The following is a 16,603-nucleotide window of genomic DNA, read 5'->3' on the forward strand; positions in this document are numbered from 1 at the left end:
AGATGGAGGTCGTTGGCATTCAGAGTGTTGTATTTCATGTGATCATTTCATTGGTAGCAGCCACTACACATGCTGATCTACTGAGCCGAGTGACAGCACTCTAACACATATCTTTAGTTTAGGATTCAAAGCAAATTTATCAGGAAACAAAGTACAGTTTGCTTTACAAGTATGATTTTTATAACTATAGAAAATATAAAATAATGTATGAGTCCATAAAAATAAATTGTTGAAAAATTGGTAGTTCTAAGACTAAGTTGAAATGGCATTAACATACTTAAATATTTAAATATTTGAGTAAGCTCATAGTACTTTGATAAATTAAGCCCTTGGAATTTGTGTTTGGGTTTTGTCTTTATTATTCTTTCTCAATTTTTATTATTTCTTTGAGAATTTTCTTTAATTTTGATTGTATTCACCTTCTCCTTCCACTCCTCCCAGACATACTCTCCATTCCCTAAGTACCCAACTATGTGTACTCTTAAACAAGTACACAAGTAAAAAACTATCACATACACTTTAGTTCGTGCTGCCCACAGCGTCTTGGATGTGTGCATTTCACCAGAGAATGATCAGCTCACCCCAAGAAGCCACACTCTTAAAGAAAACTGAATCTCTCTATCTCTAACTGACTATCATTGCCTTTATCTCCCTAGTTAGTGGTGGGGTTTCATGCCTACCTCATCTCCACATTCTGGAATTTTGTCTGGCCTAAGCCTGCACAGATCTTGTGCACATTGTCTCAATTACTGTGAATTCATTTGCCACGCCCAGTTTCTGAAACAAACAAACAAACAAACAAACAAACAAACAAACTGTCTAGAAACCATTGTTTCCATCCATCCCCCACCACATATAGCTATTAGAATCATTCTGCTCACATTTGCACAATGGTCTCTGAGTCTTGGAAGGAGGGATATCATACAGATGTCCCATTTGGAAGTGAACATCATGAAGTCTCCCATTCTCTGTACCTTGAAAATTGTGGGTCTTTGTATTAATTGCCATCTAGGACAAAATGAAGCTTGCCTGGTTAGGCTATGAATTTTAGGATGAGTTATTAGGAGCTGGTTTCAAACTTTGTTGGTTTTGCAGAATAATAGTAGTAAATTCTTCCCTAGGACCTAAGAACTGAAAGGGTAAATTGTAAAGTGAAACTGCAGAAGGGTTCCACTCATAAAACCACAAAACTGTGAGACCATGTTACATGCTTAGACACACAGACAAACAGCAGAAACCGGCATGTATACACCAGACAGCATCAAAGACCTCGAAAACTCTTGTGTTCTCCATGTGTATGTGTGGTTTTTGAGACAGTATCTTACACTGTAGCCCAAGCTAGCTTGCAGCTCACTAGGCAGCCCATTCTGTCTTTAAAACTGTGGTCATCCTCCTGCCTCTGCCTCCTGAGCTCTGCTCTGATCTTAGTCATTCACTATTGTGTCCAGCTCTAGAGCATGTTAAAATAATTAATTTTGTGTGGGGGAGACTGTTTTAAAATAAGAATGTGCTTTTGTGATACCTACATTATTTAAAGTAACTTTCAAATCGTGTTGAATCTTCTGAACATGGTGGCTCATACCTGGAATCCTAACACCGGGGAAGTACGCAAGACAACTGGAAGAGTTCAAGGCCAGTCTGTACTGTTTTACAGAGTTCTGTCTCAGAAACTAATAAAAACAGGATCCAGAAAGATGGCTCAGCTGGAGCATCTGCCAGCTTAACCTGATGAGCTAAGCCAGGGGCTTGTGGAAGTGTGGGAGAACAGACTCCACAGGTTGTTCGAGCTCTACATGCACTCCATAACACACACATGTATGTGTACATATATAATTATTTGCCTGGTGAACTGATGCCTGCCTTTAATCTAAGCATTTGGGAAGCAGAAGCAGGAGGATCTCTGTGTGTTCAAGGCTAGCCAGGTCTACATAAAGAGACCATGTCTCAAAAATAACAAGAGCAATTAAGCTCCTTTCCATGCCAGCTCCACAAAGAGCCTTAAAGGTTGTGTGTTTTTACTAATCCATATATTTCTGTGTCTAGGATTCTTTCTTCATGCAGCCCACTTCAGGCAAGTATTCCAAGGGGAGGTGTAGCATGAATCTTAAGTGGTCTTATTAATAAAAACAAACCTGGAGTGAGGTATGGGGTGAATGCTGAAAGATCAGAGAGACAGAACAGGCCACAGCTTACCCCACCTCGCCAACTTCTCAGCTGGTCCTGTTTCCTCAAACTGGAAACCTCTCAGTCCTTATCCTGAATGAATCTCAGCTGAACTGCTGCTAAAAGCCTAAAAGCTTAACTAGGCTTTAGTTCCTGGTCCTCACACCTTAGCCGTATATACCTTTCTGCTTCCTGCCATCACTTCCTAAGATTAAAGGCGTGTGTCACCATGCCTGGCTGTTTCCAGTGTGGCTTTAAACTCACAGAGATCCTGAGGGATCTCTGCCTCTTAAATGCTAGGATTAAAGGTGTGTGTGCCACCATTTTCTGGCCTCTATATCTAGTGGTTGTTCTGTTCTCTGACCCCAGATAAGTTTATTAGGGTGCACAATATATTGGGGAACACAATATCACCACAGGGAGGGCTGGGCACTGAAGTCTGAAACCCCAGGAAGTCTGAAATTCATTTGCACAATGCCTCCTAGGGCCTAGGAACAAAGCCCTCCCTCCCCTTCAGGAACATGATAATTTTATTTCTGGTTGGACAGCCTCAGCTGGGGCCAGGGTGAATCTAAGGGCAGGAGAGGGAGGGGAGACTGGAATTTTCTGGCCAGACCACAGATTGTTACTATCATAATGCAACACTGTCTGATAAGCACAAGGAGGCCAGAGACAGTGCCCAACCTTCAAGCTGGGAGTCAGAGAAAATACCAGATACTCTAGAGGCTAGAATATGAGAGGCCTGCCATGAAGTAATTTAGGATCACCAGGATGAAAATAATAGTGAGTCCTAACATTCACCATAGAGTCCTAACACTGGGCTGATTTGGGAGGCTGTTACAGGGCTGAAACATTGGGAAACAGCCAATCTCTGTATATGTGATATACAGAGGGGGCCATTAGGGAGCTGCCATGGGTTCTGCTAACAGGCCTTAGTCATTTATTACAGGAGGACCAGCAGACAGAAGATGAATTGAGTCTTAAGTCCGATCAAGTAGTGGTTGTTTGCACTCGCGATATTCCTGCAATGATGGCATGAATGGGTATGTCTTATGTAGCTTGCAGGGTTCACATTTGAATAATTTTGATAATTCTTTTTTTCCCCTCAAGCAGAGTTCACAGTGCCTTCCAGCACTATGAAAGCCAGCAAGGATGAAGTTTGAAGTCAGTTCTAGTTTGATTTTTCCATGTTTTATGACTAAACTCTGTGTTGTCTTTAGCAAAGGATTCTTCAAGTCAAGTGCTGGAGGGGAACCAAGAGCATGGGCAGCAGTCTTTAATGTTTATGTGTCTATCAGAACTCATTGGTCAATAACTCAAAAAGAGGCAAGTCATTCTTGGCACTGGGGTTTTACTGATATTCTATGGTATCAGGTAATGGCGTTTTTGCCTTATTATTAGATATCCATCTAAACAGTTTTAAAATGTGTGTATGTAAACATTTTATGACACTTTCGGAGTAGTAGTACATTCCTATTTGAGTTTTTCTTTTCTTAGTATTTTTTTTATTTTATTTTTGATTTTCCAATATAAAATCACATTACTCCTTTCCTTTGACTCCAAATTCTCCCACATACTTCTCCCTGCTCTCTGTCAAATCTATTCACTTTTTAATCATTAATTATTATTGCATGCATATATGTATGTACAAATATATGCCTAAATATAACCTGACTAGTCCATATACTATTACATGTGTGCATTTTGCATGTTTTTAGGGTTATATAACTTTCAAAACATGTTTAGTATTAATTATTCCCCCTGTATTCTTTCATCAAGCATGCCTTCCAATCTTCTCTCCAATTAAACGTTTCTGGACCATTATTTTATTTTTGGTTTTTTTGAAACAAAGTTTCTCTGTGTAGCCCTAGCTTGTCCTGGAACTTGCTTCTTAGACTAGGCTGGCTTCAACCTCAGAGAGATCTGCCTGCCTCTGTCTCACAAGTGCTGGGATCTACTACAAGAGGACTGAGCTACTACACCCAGTTTTCTTGTACAGTTATTATCCTTTTACCTTTTATGCAACTATCTTTCTGCCTTTGAGATGCTCCCAAGAACACTTACAAATTTTCTGACCTCTACAGGTATTCTAAATTGGACACATATATTTGAAAATTCAAGGCTAATATATGCACAACTGAGAGAGAAAACACATTATTAGTGCTCCGGTTTCTGGTTTACCTCAGTCTGAATTGTTGTTTCTGGCGCTGTCCATTTATCTGCAAATTTCATTTTTCTTAACAAATAACATTTCATAAATGTATGATTGACCTGAATCTTGATTTCTCTGATGTACTGGCCCTCACACTAGGTCAAACATTACCAAGTCTACCTTGGGCAAAGACATAGAACTAGTGTTCCCTTTGTGCTATCATCAGGGCCTCTGAGAAAATCTTGGATTGGCCTAAATCCCAACATATCACATTTTCATTATCCATTTATCAGTTGAGAGAGAAGTTTCTACTACAGTTGGACCAAGGACCCACTACCTTGAATGTGCTAGAGGAAAAGTAGGCAATATGCTTGGACTTATTGGCATAATAACAGACTCTCTTAGAAGGACATTGATAATACAGGTATTACCAGCAACAGTTAAAACTCAGTACCTCATAAAATTAAAATGCGTCTATATAGCAAAGGATATCATCGCTAGAGAGGTCATAGACCCTCGAGGAGAACCTCCTAATGCTATTTTTCTGAACAAATATATTTTCTAATCTTATTCCTAATAATTATCCTTATAAAGCTTGGAGAAAATCATGAAAGCAAAGCAGAAAGACTGAAACATCCAAGGGTTCATGATTTCTGTTACAAAATAGTGTCTTCAAAATACATCATGAAAAATGCAACCATGAAATCTCAACAATATCTCATAATAACAACATCAATTGATATGCCACCATGGATAGGAGAAGAATTTCACATGGTGCCACACCTAGATGAGGAGGTGGCAGGAATGAATGACTTCTGAGAAAGTGTGCATCATTTGTCTTCTGGGAAGAGTTCCTGGATAGGCTGTCAAATTCCAGTGGCCATCTATAAACAGATATACTTACAAGCAACATTAAATGGGCTCAACAGGCTGTGTGTGCATGTGTGCACACAAAAATAATAATTAAAGAAGGAGTCGTGAAGGCATTGGGGTACACAGGAATGCTTAGGTGGATAAGAAATGATCTAAAGTTTAGTGCTTACATATGAAATCTTCCAAAAGATTAAAAATTATAAAACACCCAATCCCTATTGATATCTTTGTGTTCATATTAAAATTATCCTTATATTAATTGTTATGCTATTTCCTCCTTTTAATAGTATGTCGTTCTTCGAGGCAGAAGAATGATGGTAATTCATTACAAAAAAAAAAATTGAAACAAAACCTTAGAAGCAGTCCCTCTGGATGAAAACATGTCGGTTGGTGAAGCCATCAGTGCCAGTGTGGGCTTCAGTTCCAAGTCTGAGGGATGCCTTTTATTTTGTTCTATTTTTAAAAGGGGTGCTTTTCCCAACATAAGTAAACTTCATTCCAAGTTTAGTAGAGCAGGATGAAAGAAAAGACTTTGTTTGGTTTCAGGAATCTCTGATAATAGATACTAACTTTCAAACTGCTAATCGGTGTCAAGATAAGAGAACATTTAATGCCACAATTATGATCTTTCTTGGAGACAGTTTCTAATCAAATCATCCCTACTCTTCTTTCATTTGTAATCAAGAACACATATGTGTGGGTTGCAGAGTTCAGGCTAGCAATGCCACAGACAGGTGTGTATGAAATTGCACAAAATATAACTTTTCACATATTTTGATAAATTTTCTATAAATTAAACTGATCAAAATGATATAAAATACTATTTTTCATTTGTTCTTCCATTTAACAACAAGTGTACTAACAAGGAGGAAAAAGTCAAGAACATTAACACTGATTTCTCTTAGGTAAGCTTCATTTGATACTCTCCATGAAATTTTGCTTTGGATAATTACAGAATTAACTAAACCTCTTAGGACATTTCCATTAGCAATAATCAGTTGTCCATTCACCAGTCAGTTGTTCATGCCCTAGTCAATGACCCCACATCATGTACATGAGTTGGACTCAGGGTGTTATTAAATACCTGGAGATATGAAGTTAGGAGTGAGATGAGTAGTTGACACTAAGGGGAGTTGGAAGGAGGAAGTAGTGGATAAATAAGATAAATATCAATGTTTATACATTGAATAAACATGATATTTTCTAAGAACAAAGAAAAGTTTCTGATAAATTCTTTTTCTCAAAATGGTTATAGTTTTATAACAGATACTGTTAGCAACTTGGAAGGCACATAGACTCATTCAATTTCCTTTAAAAATTTCATTGTCTGTTTGTATGTGTATTTTCCAGCATAAAAGCAACTAATTGTGCTAAAAATCATATGGATAGTATAATGTATAACATCATAAATTTCAGATGAAAACATTTAGGAAATTATTATTATTACAAAAGGAATATACCTATCAAAATAATTTATTCATTGAATGGCAAATTTAATTTTCCCTGCATGTATAATACATTCCACTGTTTATTTAGTATACAGAAATAATTAAGGGGTCATTTTAAGATATTGTCATGACAGAGTGGAATTCTTTAAATACATATAAGCTATGAATGAAAGACTGGAAACCATGAGTGTTACTTTTAGCATGCTGTAAGAATCTAATTATTTTCCATAGTCAGAAATAACATACAATTTCCACACCTGGAAATTTAGCAGGGTGTTATTTACACAGTTTGATTCTGGATATGAAGTAAAATTTCCATATCTCTATCTATTGTTTTCTTTTTCTCTGTCTCTAAGTTAAAAGTGACATTTTTTTCAGCCTGCTGTTTGGCTTGACAATAACATCCCTCTTTCTTCTCCTGGGATAGACTTGATTGAAGGATATGGATCAAGTGAGGGAAGTAAAGTGTGTTTTCTGATTGCCTTGACAGTGACATTGGCTGACTACCCATAAGGGAGTTGTCAGAAACTTCTTAGGGGCTCCACAATTTCATATTTGCCTGAAAAAAAAGCAACATGAAATTTAAAGCTTTTATAGGAACAACATCCAATCTGCCTTGTTGGGAGACAACCCTACTCCAGCAACAATCCTCTCTTTAGAGTTGGCATTTTCCTTGTGTAGTACTGAAATCCACCCTGCAAGCCAGAAGGCTTGTTGTCTGGAAGAATAGAGAATATTTTTAATATTTTACCATTTGGTTGCCTTAAGAAAAATCCATTTGGGTTTTTGAATTTTCAGACCTTAGGAACAGTAAGTTAACTATTTATGCACATACTGTGTTTTGTATTGCTTTATGGAATATAAAGATCATATTTGGCATAATGTTGTTTACTGTCTGGTCCATTGGCTTGGACATACAAAAGAACAAACCCAGTTTGACAAAATACAGGAAAATAATAGTCTATGAGGAAAGAGATTATTTTCTGATAGCTTAATTCATTTAAAGTCCTCAGTCCTACTTAACTAATTAATAAGGGTGCCAATAGTACACAAAGAGGAAATGATGGTCCTTTCAAAAACTGTAAATAGGAAACGGGAGATCTATGTTGCAAAGCAACCTATTTCTTGTCCTAAACAACACACAAAAAGCAGTTGACAGTAGAAAAATATTTAAGCATAAGACCAAAAATGATAAACTCATAAAAAAATTGTAACAATTTCTGTCTGACGTGGGCCTGAATGTTCAACTAATTTAAATGAAAACCGAGATGTAGAAATACACTAATTGAAAATACAATTCTACATAGCAAAAGAAACATTGATTGACTGAAAAAGTAACAAAAATAAGAAATCAAGGGGACTGGTCAGATGACTCATGCTGCTATGCCTTAAGACCTGAGTTTGATCCTAAGGGCCAATGTGGAGGAAGGAAACATCAATTTCACTAGTTAGCCTCTTAGTTGTACAGATTTATTGTGGGGCATGAATGTACAACACACACACACACACACACACACACACACACACACATACACAAACACACACAAACATACACACACACACACACACACACACACACACACACACACACATATATATATATCTCACATAGTAATGAAAAATCTATTTTTAATAATTTGTTAGATGGAGAATTTTCTTCTATATTTTTGTAAACATAAAATCAATTGGGCAATGTTTCTTTTGTTTTGATTTTATAGGATACTTTGAGGAGTATTAGCATAAACTCTCCTTTGAATGATTGATAGAAATCTGCACTAAAGCCACCTGGTCCTTGTGGTGATACTTTATTTGTATGTTAATAAATAAAGTTTGCCTGGAGATCAGAGGAAATAGGAAGCCATTTTAAGTAAACACAAAAGTCAGGCAGTGGTTGCACATACCCTTAATCCAATCACTTGGCAGGCAGGGTCTCTGTGTGTTCAAGGCCATACTAGGTAACAGAGCCAAGCGTGATGACACATGTCTTTAATCCCAGTACCAACCATACCAACCATAGAGACCTGGAGGTCTGTACAGACAGGCAGTGACAAGGAAGTGAGGTAGCTGGGCTAAGAGCCAATGAGAGGGCAGAATAGCAAGGCAATAAAGGTGCAGGTAGACAGGAAGTAACTCACTTAAAGCTGCGAGGTGGTGAGATAAATTTAGCTGGTGGCTGTTCTGATTCCTCTGATCTCTGTCTGATTTTCACCCATATTTCTGACTTCGTGTTCTTTTTATTTAATAAGACTGCTTAGAAATTTGTCTACAGGGCTTTTTTGGAATGGGAGATGATTAATGACTGCTTCCATTTCATTGGAGGTTATAGGTCTATTTAAATGGATGATTTGATCTGGATTTAACTTTGGTAAGTGGTACCTATTGAGAAAATTATTCATTTCTTTTACATTTTCCAATGTGGTGGAGTACAGGTTTTTAAAGTGTGTGTGTGTGTGTGTGTGTGTGTGTGTGTGTGTGTGTGTGTGCTTTTCTTCTTTTGTTTTTGCTGATGTGAGATTATTAATTTTTTTGTGTTTTCATGGGTATGCTTAACCTTGGGCTGGATTTTTCTTTCTTGCACATTTTGGGGGGCTAGATAGGTAGATAGATATTGTTTAAATTGGACTTTATTATGGAATATCTTATTTTATCCATCTCTCATGATTGAAAATTTTGCTGTGTATAGTAGTCTCTTCTGGCATCTGTGGTTTCTTAGAGTCTGCAGCACATCTGTCTAGGCCCTTCTGTATTTTAGAGTTTCTATTGAGAACTCTTAAAGATCTGCCTTTTAGGTCTGGTGTTTTTCTTTTGCAGCTTTCAATATTCTTTCTTTGTTCCTTATGTTTCATGTTTTGATTATTATGCAGCAAGCAGATTTTCTTTTCTGGTTCAATCTATTAGGTGTTCTTATGCTTTTTGTACCTTTATTGGAATTTCTTTTAAGTTAGAAAATTTTTCTCCTAAGATTTTGTTAAAAATATTTTCTAGGCCTTTGAACTGAGATTCTTCTCTTCTCTCTGTTCCCAATGTTCTTAGGTTTGGTCTTTTCATAGTGTCCCAGATTTTCTAGATGTTTTGTGTCAGGAATATGTTAGGTTTAACATTTTCTTTGATTGTTGTATCATTTCTTCTGTTGTATCTTCAGTAACTTATATTCTGTGATTGATGCTTGCTTTTTTAATTCCTGTTTGAATTTTTAAATTATTGGTTTCTAGAATCCCCTCAGTTTTTGTTTTCTTTATTGATTCTATTTCCATTTTCAGGTCTTGCATAGTTTTGTTTTGGTTTGGATTTTGGTTTTTGGTTATTTGTTTGTTGTTTATTTCCTTCAAATTTATCTTTGTCACTTGGACAAAATGAAGTCCTTTAAAGGATATTCATTTTGTTCAATTGTTTATATCTGTTCGCCTGGCTTTTTAAAAGGGGTTTATTCATTTCCTTTTTAAGGACTCCTGTCATCTTCATATAGTTGCCTTTAAGATCTTCTTCTTGTGCTTCAGCTATGTTGTAATAGTCAGGCCTTCTGTGGTAGGAGAGCTGGGCGTTAGTGGAGACATATTATGCAGCCAGAAAGTTTCTCCAGTCCCACCCAGCACCCCTGCGGTCCAGACAAATCTCTCTGATCTGTGGTCCTGCAGCTGCTTGGACCCAAGTAAACACACAAAGGCTTATACTATTTACAAACTGGATAGTCTATGGCTCCAGCTTCTTGCTAGCTAGCTCTTATAACTTAACTCATTTCTATCAATCTATAAGTTGCCACATGGCCATGGCTTACCAGTACTTTCACATCTGGCTTCTCCTGGAAGCAGCTCACAGCATCTCACTAGACTCTGCCTTTCTCCTTCCTGTCTCTCGCCTTGGATTTCCATCTGCCTCTAAGCTGCCTTGGCATAGGCAAATGCAGCTTTATTTATTGACCAATGGGAACAACATATATTTGCAGCATTGAAAAAGATATCTCCCAGCATTTCCCCTTTTCTATCTTATCAAAGTTAGCTTTAATATAGTAAAATTACATATAATACAACAGTTATCATGCAAGAATTACAGTTACAATGTCTAGTTTTTGTATTTGGCAAAATTAAAGGAAATATTCTGTCTATCCTATATTTGTGAGTCTAAAGTTTCATATCTAATTTATCTTTAATCAGAACTAAGGAAAATTATAACTATCTAGTCTTCAACTACATCAAAGACCTCAAAAAGATATAAGGTTACCTAAGTAAACAGGAAATGTATTGTAAGCAAATTCCAAAAATCTAGAGTGACAGAGAAAGCTGGTTGCCTGGACAGTTCATCCAAAATTCCTCTGCAATGTTGGGGCATTCATCTTCAGCCTAAAGGCCTAGTCTCTCAGTCATTTTTCCCATGTCCTGTAGAATGTCTGGCAGTCTCCTCTGTGAAATCTGAAGGAACATTTCACCTTGTTTTGGCAAATTCAGTGGTCATTTTCCTAGGGATTCTGTATGTCCAGTTTATACAACATATTATCAGCAGTCCAGGCAAGAGCAGCCTCTTGCCCAAATGGCTATTTTTGCCAAGAAGAAGATAAAATCCACATGGAGTGTCTTCGATGCCCATCATCTTCCTTGAAGTGATTGGTGCTGCCAGGAGTAGACATGTCCCATTGTTCAGAAAAGTCTAAGCTTTTAAAATGTTTTAAATGCCATATTCTGTCAGTCTTTGAAGTGTTTGAAGATTACCTACCTAATTGAAATATATCTTTATATACCTAAACAATTTAGCTAACATGAGTATAAGTTTGATTGTCATAGCTGATTAATTATTAATCTGTTTTTCTTAATTATACATTACCATTTTAAATGAGTTGTATAAACATAGTACCTTAAATAAGAGTAGAAATATACACAGTATAACAAAATTAACTTTACATTTGTATCAATAAACTAAAATCCATAGCAATGTAAAACATTTTAAACAAGTTGTTGCTCTTTAAAAGTAGATTCAATAATCTGCACTTTTATCCTATCATATCTACACTATCTCCTTTTCTGTTTTAGAAAGAGATTGCATTTATAATCCACCCCCTTTAAATAAACATAAACATTTATAAACAATATTTTAGGAATTTAGGCATAGCTTCTCATACTACTTCCTGCTGGTTGGGGGCACTGTTATTCTTATTACAATCTTAAGAATTATAATTAAATCTTGGCTGTAGTCTGTGAGATGAATCATCTCAGTCAGTTGCTTTGAAGCTGATTTTGGATGTTGGATCATCTGGGCCATGATATCACTGGAGACCTTTCAGGGGGTCTTGGATGATCAAACCATATTAGCCTAGAAGCATTCCACAGGTTTTCATCTTCCATGGAAACAAAAGCAGAACCTTTTTTCCAAAGCAATGTATCCTTAGACATAGATTTTGAAATTAAGATACATTAATATATATATTGGTTTAACTCAGCAGCCTTTACAATCAAATGTCTTTCTGGAGTTAAAAATCCCAAAGACAATAAAATTCAGACTGTGTGTGTGTGATTTCCATCTTTATGTGGTTTATTTTTTTATATTAATTTTACTGTCTCTTTAAAGACTATTTTTTTAAAAACTATTTCTTTATATAGCTGCATGTATTCTTTTTTCTCTCTCTTCCAAGCCTATGTACATTTTAATACACACTGTAAACATTTTAGAATTTTATTCCATCTGAATCTGTCTTATCATAAATCTATAATCCTTATCTGACCAGGAGGATTTTAAACTGTTAAACTCTGTGGCTAGGAGGAAAAGTGGCAGCCGTGGCTGCTGACTCCACCCACCTTAGCTTCCCAACATTGCGGTGGTACTTTTACCACCAGCTTTGGGAGCCCTGTTCACTGCTGACTCTGGAAAGCAATGGTTCAATGGCTCCAACAAGCAGTGTGTAGCCCAGCAACCTTTTGTCTGTACTAGAAAACTCTAAATCCACCATGCAGTGCACTCCACCATGCTTGGAGACACCTCTGTGTATGTGTGGCAGGAATCTGTCATGCTATAGGTCAAGCCCACACACTATGAACCACCACAGCCAGGGGACATGTCACTGTACCATAGCCCACCATGAGTGACATGAACTAGGAAGGCAGTCTTAGCTACGTTTATAATCTCTTCTTAAGTTCTCTCAGGTTTTAGGTGGAAATTCTTGCCACCATGTCTGGGTGCCAATTTTAGCTAGAAGGTTTCTCTGGTCCCACCCAGGCCCTTTGATCCAGCAGTCACTTACAAAATAATCACTCAGAGGCTTATATTAGTTGTAACTGCTCAGATTAGCTCAGGCTTATCACTGACTAGCTCTTACACTTAAATTAACCCATAATTCTTACCTGTGTTTAGCCACATGGCTTGATACCTTTTCTTAGTTCTGCCTTGTCATCTTGCTTCCTCTGTGTCTGGCTGGCCACTCCTCGCTCCACCCTTCTTCTTCCCAGCATTCCTTTAGTCTGCTCATCCTGCCTATGATTCCTGCCTGGCTACTGGCCAATCAGTGTTTTATTAAACCATTGTACAAGAGCATTTTCCCTCAGCAATATTGTCCTTCTGTTAATCATATTCAACAAAAATAAAGGCCATTACCTAAATTCTTTGGTCAAATTATGTATGCTTTATTTTCTGTCAGATGGGGCTATCTACCTAAATCAGATTTTTAAGATAATTTTGCAGTGTCATCAATGACTTCATATTTACAGTTGAAAAAGAGGGACATAGAAAGCTTCTGTGACAACTCCTACTCCCAATGCATCCATTCCCCACCACCAAAGTAACAGTTAGACAGGATCCCATCAAAGAGAACTTTTAAAATTTGTGATAAGGATGCTGAAATGTAGCTCTCTACAATTGAGAGCTTCTGGTAGGGGTGCGGGGGTAGGGAGGACTCAGTTTTATTTATGGGACTTATTACTGGAATTTTTACCATGCTCCTATGAGTATATGGGAAACTCAAACAACTTTTTTTTTTCTCTTTACTTCTTTGTCTTTGGGGGCAAGTCACAAGGGTCAGGGATGGACCTGGGAGGATTGGGAAGTGAATGTGATCAGGGCAGATGTTTTAAAATTTCCAAATAATCAATAAAAACATTATTATGGAAAAATAAATAGTATAGATGATGGCCCACATCCAAGAGTTTTTTTTTTTTAAAGAAAATAACATTGCACATAGGGAAAATGGAGTTTATGTAGCCCATCAAACTGCAAGACTAGGAAGTTTTCAAGAATTGGGAGATTTCCAGAGGAATTTTGGTATATAAGATTTGGCTGAACATCTCAAAGTTATTTAGAAGAACATTTTATCAGGATGGAGGTCAGCTTATAGGATGCAGAACATGACAAACTTCAGAAGAAGTGTCAAGACCTGCTCATAGTCAAGTTTTACAGAAAACAGTAATAAATTTAATTTGATCTAGTAATAAGATGGCTTCTAGTCTTAAAATGGAGGTAGGTTGGTCTACCACTGGCTATTTGTTGTGTTTTAATTAAGGCATAAAGGCATTTGGTGTGATTATGGGTCTAAGTGCTATTCTGGAAGGTCAGAAGGGGATGCTTTTTTGCACAGGAGGCACAGAGTGGGAAGAGAGGCTTCACCTAGTGTTCTGTTGCTGGGATGAGCTTGAGGGATGGGCTCTGCTAGGAGAACAGAGAGAGCAGAGAAGGTCTCCAAGCAGGCTATCTGGTCTTCTGGCAGGCATGGCCTGTGCCTCTAAAGGATCTTTTATGTATGCCCAAAGTCACCTAAAAATATGGATAGTTTGATTCTTCCTTCCCTGTTTTTATCCCTTTTGTGAATAAGAATAATCTCAGTGTTAGAGCTAAGATTTTGAGCATTATGATGAATATGAGAGTGGAGAGTGGGCACTGTTGCCTTGCTTCTAATTTGAGAGGAAATTTTGGCATTAAGATGATTATTTGATTTCTATCCTTTAGTTTGATTATATTGTGAATTATACTTATTGGTTTACATATACTGAACCAACATTTCCTTTTTGAATATAGTCTGTTTGATCATAATGTATGACATTATTAATGTGTTCTTGAATTTGGATTGCAAAAATTTTATTGATAATATTTGCATCAATGTTTATCAAAGGAAGTGGTCATAATTTTCTTTTGTTGTTGTATCTTCATCTTAATTTGGTATCAGAATGATATTGTTTTCATAGAATGAATTTGGTAGTTTTCCTTTGTTTTCTATACTCTCTGGGGGAATGTGTTAAGAAGAATTGGCATGAGACCTTTCCTGAAAGTTTGATAGAATTCAGCAATGAATCTATCCACTCTAAATCTCATTGCTTATAGGGAGCTTGTTTAAGATCTGCTCATCATGAATTGCTTTAATTTGTTTTGGTCTTGAAATATCTTCACTCTCCATCTGTTTCAGAAAATAACTTTGCTGGATTTCTTACTTCATAGTTATATACTTTCAGAGCTTAAAAAATATTTCATCCCACGCTCTTTGGGCTTTTATGTTTTTTGATGAAAATTCTGAACTAATTATTTTATTTCTGCCTTTGTATAGAGTTGACATGTTTCTCATGCTGCTTTTAGGATCATTTCTTTGTTGTATTTATCTGACATCCTGACTATGATACTTCATGAAGAATTTCTTCTCTAGCCATATCTATTTGGAATTCTTCATACATCTTGTGTTTGGCTGTTTTTCTTTAAGTTTGACATGTTTTCTGTTATAATTTCATTAAAGAGTATGCCTATTCCATTTGATTTTTAAATTTTCCCTTCTTGTGCATCATGAATTTGCAGGTTTGGACTTTTGAACACAAACCAGACTTGTAAATATTCTTCATACATTTTATTTTTTCCATGTATAAACATACACTATTATCTCCACTTTTTCCTCTGTCCAAGAATTTGTTAGTGTTTACTACTTCTTTATAGTCTTACATGTTAATGATGTTTTCTTAATGGGTTTATTTTATTGAACATTTCTTCATTTTAAGTATTTTTGTTTTGCTCTTTTACAATACTTCAGGCTGCCTGATAATTTTTCCTCCATATTTTAGACTTTTACCTAAAGTTTACTGCTTTATTCATTTTAAATGATGTCTTAGAAAAATTTCATTAATTAAGGCATCTGCTTGTTTTTATCTATAATATAATTGTTAATTATTTTCAAAGGTAAGACACTGAATTATTTCTCAGACATTTAGCTATCTCTGTAGTTTTGAACTTAATTATAAGTTGGTCCATTGGGGGAGGGTCACAAGTAGTGATTATATCATATTGTTTGTGTGTCCTTACCATGTTGTGCTTCTGTTAGAGTGGATTGATTTTTCAATTTTGACTTTCACTTCTTCCAAATCTATTTTAATATTTTGTTTCCTATTGCTTTTCTCCAGGAGATATAAGCATACAGTTCAGTTATGTGGATGGGTGAAACTTGGTATAAACTTGGTATTAAGCCAGTGATGTTGCCAAGGTGATCCTGTTGGTCCTGTTGTCAACAGGACCAAGTATAGGGTTGTTCAGTAAACACCAAGGCTACCAGATGAACTCACAACCTGGGTCAACTCTTGAATTCTTTGAACTGGCAAGGGGTAGGGTACCAAGCTGAGACTCTCTGAAGTCTGTGTACCATGGGCTATGTTTAGAGACACAGACTCAGAGTAAATGCCAGGATTATAGCTGTATTAATCCACTTTCCTTCAGTGACCACTGGAACCGCAGATTTTAAAACCCCACACCACACCTACATTGATCACAGAGCCTATTGGAGTCAAATACCCAGTTTCTCAGTGGTGGACTATGGGCATATTGGAACAATAATTATTAATTATTAATCTTTGAGTCCACTGAGACTTGAGGTAGGGTGCATGGGACTCTCAGATCCTACTGGAAGCTGGGGCCTGGTCCTGAGGTTCTCCCTGTTCTTGCAGAAGCCTGAGGTGTGTCCACATGGTACTCTCTGGCTCTAGCTCCACAGAAGCAGATGGCATCTTGATTATGTTAACTGATA

This window comes from Peromyscus californicus, unplaced genomic scaffold (assembly GCF_007827085.1).
Source record: "Peromyscus californicus insignis strain IS unplaced genomic scaffold, ASM782708v3 Scaffold_5__1_contigs__length_169319896, whole genome shotgun sequence".
NCBI classification, from domain to species: domain Eukaryota; kingdom Metazoa; phylum Chordata; class Mammalia; order Rodentia; family Cricetidae; genus Peromyscus; species Peromyscus californicus.